Source organism: Eublepharis macularius, chromosome 8 (assembly GCF_028583425.1).
Source record: "Eublepharis macularius isolate TG4126 chromosome 8, MPM_Emac_v1.0, whole genome shotgun sequence".
NCBI lineage: Eukaryota > Metazoa > Chordata > Lepidosauria > Squamata > Eublepharidae > Eublepharis > Eublepharis macularius.
This window is the reverse complement of record NC_072797.1, coordinates 94,562,616-94,567,500: the sequence shown is the minus strand read 5'-3', so window position 1 is coordinate 94,567,500 and position 4,885 is coordinate 94,562,616.

Here is a 4,885-nt window from a genome sequence, read left to right as displayed (position 1 = left end):
GCAGCATAGAGGCAGCAGCACCAGATCAGGGCTCACTGCTTTATACTGAAACTATTGAAGAGCTGCGGACTTTTATTACCTTTGTTCTTGACAAGTAAGCAAGATAAGTAAGACTAAACTGGCTGAAAACTTGGGAAGTTATAATAAACCCTTACTTATTTAGTCTATTCTTTCCACTTAGTCTGGCATAGTATAATCAGCCCAGAAAAGGAGGTGCTGTTAAAGGGGAAGTGAAGCAAGAAGTGAGAGTTACGTGAGTTAAGAAATAAGTATTACTATATCTGGCTAATGTTTTATTTTCATGTCTCCATAAGATATTTGTGATAAACGTGTCAATCTAGAAACACATGGCTTACCCCAAGTCTAATTTTCACAGCAGGACTTATTTTCACTGTCAGTATTTAGAAGTGTAGTGTGTGAAATAAAAAAAAGCAAACAAATGCCTTTGGTCTGTCATATAGAAGTCTTCTCCTCCCAGCCCCTACGCATGTAGCTATGGATGTGTCCTCTGAATACATTCAGATTATCCATCTTTTCTCATTTTACTGACTTTGCTGCCCCTGTAGGCAAGGATTCTGGTGGAAATGATGGAGGTGTTAAGTAGGGTGGTTTTCCAGATCCCCTTGAACAACATGCAAGAAACACCAAAAAAACCTTAGTTCATCTGAAGGAACTCTGGTATGTGGAATGTATGTAGAGGGAGTGGGGAAACGCTCATCTATATGCTTTCACCATAATGCCAAGACCACACTCATGTGAACTGTAAACTGTAGATTCTGTACCAGCTCTTCCTAGTGTTTCCAAGATAGATTCTATTGGTGGAGGAAACCTCCAAGCATGCAAGTTTTTCCTAATCTTGACTTAGAGGAAACCAATAGCAAACAGAGGGAACTGTTGGCATAGTTTGTGTAGTGTAGTATGCAGTGAAATTTTGTCTGGTTTAATGCTAAATCCTAAGCAGTGGGGAGGCGTAATGGAGATGCACTAAAGCTTTTTTTGTTTCTTTTAGCTGAAGAGAAAACTTTGACCTGGGAGTGCTATATCTTCACAACATATATACCTGGCTCTGCCTGTAGGAAAAGCTCTATAAGTTTGTCACAAAGAATAACCTAAAAGATAGTCTCCTATAAGTCAGAAAGATTGATATCGCCACATTGGTCAGCATGTAAAATAACAACATGCCATCAGTGGAGAACGTGATGTTCAGAATACCAGTATAACTTGAAATTCATAGCACTTTAACACTTGTTTCCATAGCTACAGTGTAATCCAGACATCTGAGAGGCTAGCCTGCCTTTGCCAGACCTGTCATTTCAGGGAAATAAATTAAGAAAGCTGATGACAAGGCTTGGATTATACAATTTCTTTAAAGTATAGCAACCAGACCTGAAATCTAACCAGGAGTGAGCATAGTTCAGAAGAAATGAATAAAACCTATTTCCTATAACCTTTGTAAGAAAATGTGGATATAGCTTCCTTTGTGTGTTTTTTTTCTTCCCAGAAGCAATATCATATGTTACACCTGGCAGTTGTATTTCTTGCACCTTTAAAAAAATTGAACAGTGATATATTCATAAGTAAAAGGGTTTTTTTTGAAGGGAGGTGGAATAAACAGATGGAGGCACAGAAGTAGAAAAAAGATATAGTTAAGCAAATGCTAGAGAGCAAAACTTCGGTGGCAGACACTTAGCGATTTGCATATGCACAATATGTTTCTGTCTAGAGGCATATTTTCTCAAAGTATGTGTATATTTCTATGTCTCTATATTTATCAGTATCTCCAGCAACATATGCATGTCTATGAATAGATCTGGGTGTTTATTGGTTGGAGTATGGTAATTCTTTTAAGTGTTTTGTGTTGGTTGATCTTGAGTGAGTGGTGAAATGAGGGGATGCTTTCAAAATGGAGGTGAAGGCTTTCTGATAGAAGGCACCGGGGCCATGTATGTACATCTGAGAGAGTGGGGGGCAAACTGCAGAATGCATGCAAAGTTGATCACAAGAGTACAGAGAGATGTTCAACTCTTTCCTTTTGGGCATTCGTTCTGAAAAAAAAAATCACTCTCTCCAAGTTTCTTAGCATTAACAAGTGGTAAGGCATGGGCACACCATGGGTAGAAAAGTAGTGTGCATATTCAGGGGAGAGGTCCTATTTTGACAGTGAAAAGCTCAAGCATTCTTCCACTAAAATAAAAAGCTTTCCATAGGTACTCTTTAAAAAAAAAAAAAGTTGAGAAACTGTTAGACACCCCTGCTGTGTAATGTTGTAGCGGAAAGGATTCCCCTTTCTTGCTTCTTTTTTTTCTTTTACCATTTTGTTTCTGAGTAAGAGACCCAAAACTTCATCACATGAATCTTTCCTCTCGTATACAGCCCATAACATCCCAATCATTCCTTGCAGACAAGGACTTCTAAGGGATGCATCCTCTAATGACAACTGGAAAAACCACTCATAAGGGATTATTTACACCAATCTATCTGGCTGAAATTAGCACTTTTGCACACTTTCCCTAAACAAGGTCCAGGCTTTGCTAACCTTCACAAAAGCACCCAGTTCAACCTTCTCACCCAGTCCTCCCGAAACCCCTCACCAAAAGTGTTAAGAAACTGACAGTTAGTCAACTAACTATTCTCTGCTCCATCTCCATAACAAGAGTCAATAGGTAGCTATTAAGATGCTTGCAGCGGATTGCTTAGCTAGCAACTATGCTTTATTTTCTTTTGTAGCGCCATTCCCTGCACCTCCTCTGCATTTAATAAACTCTAAAAGTTGGACAATGCTGCCAGCCAAGTCATTGTTGACCCCCCCTCCCCGCCCCCCAAGTTTAGGCTACTCTAGTCTTACACTACAAACTGATGAAAAAGTGGGAATCAGATTGTCTGGCAAGGGCAAACACCAGAATCTCCCTTGGCAGGAAGTAGCTCCATTTTTATTTCTCCCATTCTCTAAAGCAACCTGACTTCAAGCAATAGTTCAGAGGCAGTAAGCAGTAACTAGACATGATGGTAGTTTCTTCTACAATCCAGTGCTAGCTAAACAGCCATCCATCACAAATATTTAGTTTTGCCCAGAGAGTAAGAACAAGTAACATTCTAAGCCTATTGTTTCATAATGACAAAATGAAGTGGGTGATAAAAAGACCAGCATCCAGAGAAAAATAAAACACAATCTTCACCACAGGCATCTTTCAAAAGGGGGTCTCATACCTGACTGCCTGGGAGAGCATTTCCACAAACCTTGCACTGTACCAGCAATTATAACCATTATGATTCACTTATCTAAGATGTGATGTTAGAGAATTATTACTTCACATCATCAGAGGTGTTAAGTAGTAGGGAAATTATTTATTTAGTTAGTTAACATGCTGCCTTTCTACTTTAAAAGTACTTACAGCCATATAAAACATTAAAATATCAAAATAATTATTTAAATTCAATTCAAGTCACAACATAAACCAATACAACCATAAATGGTCTAAAAACCAATTTCAACTAAAGTCAAAGGAGCTATTTTGGCACTCAACGATAGCCAATAGCCTTCATATCACAGGATAAGCTTTGTAAAAACAGAGGCATTCAGAGGGATTCGCTTGGGAATCCATTTGGCAAAGTGGAGTTAAGAACTTATGGTTGTTGTGGGTTTTCTGGGCTGTATTGCCGTGGTCTTGGCATTGTAGTTCCTGACGTTTCGCCAGAAGCTGTGTAGATGCTACGATCAGCAAAAGACAGTAGAGACCCCCTCACCTCTGCAGGAGTATACCATATACCCTGCAGCTGTGGACAAGTTTACATCGGGACCACAAAGCGTAGCATCCAGACAAGAATAAAAGAACATGAAAGACACTGCAAACTTGGACAACCTGAAAAATCAGCAGTGGCTGAACATAGCCTAACGCAAACAGGGCACAGTATCTTATTCCAGGACACCAAAATACTGGACAACACTTCCAACTACTTTGTCAGACTGCACAGGGAAGCCATTGAAATTCACAAGTATAAGCAAAACTTCAACAGGAAAGAAGAAACCTTAAGAATGAACAGAGCATGGTTTCCAGTTCTGAAAAACACCAGGCTAACAAAACATTCTATCCCCGACAATAGCCCTGCAGAGAAGATTAGCACATCAAGTACCAATCCATATGCAAAAGAACCTCCTCAGGATACAGTGAAGCCTCCCGCCATTAGCATTCCACACCCTGGGAAACTCTTACAGGATGACTCAGCTCAACCCCACCCCTCCTGAGTAGATACAAATGACCTACATCTTTTCCACACTGTGACACTGAGAGATCTCTGTCTTTTGGTGCTACACCTCTGAAGATGCCAGCCACAGCTGCTGGCGAAACATCAGGAACTACAATGCCAAGACCACGGCAATACAGCCCGGAAAACCCACAACAACCATCGTTCTCCGGCCGTGAAAGCCTTCGACAATACATCAGTTAAGAACTTCTTTGCATGTGCCAAAGTAGCTGCCTTTGAGTACTTAATCTGATGGCCTCTGAACTGAATTTCAAGCTGGAGAAAAACATTTGGAAGAAATGGAGCCTGATACAGTGAGCAGTATGAGGTGAGAAAATATGCACACGATGAATTTACATATTATACTTATCTGATTCAGTGCTTAGCGAGCTAAACATGGATCCAATCCCTGCTCCCATTTTTACCTCAGATCTTTTTGGAGGAAGTGGCCATTATGCTATGTCAAGGACAGGGATGGCTGTTGTATGGCTCCCCCCCCGTCATCCCTCAATTTGCTTCTCTTCTTGGAGTTGTGGCATGTATTATTATTATTTTATTTATTTATTTCCCTCCTGATTCTCCAGTCTGTTTCCCACTTGCTTTTGGGCATCTGCTGTGCAGGCAGCAAGCCTCACGGAATTCC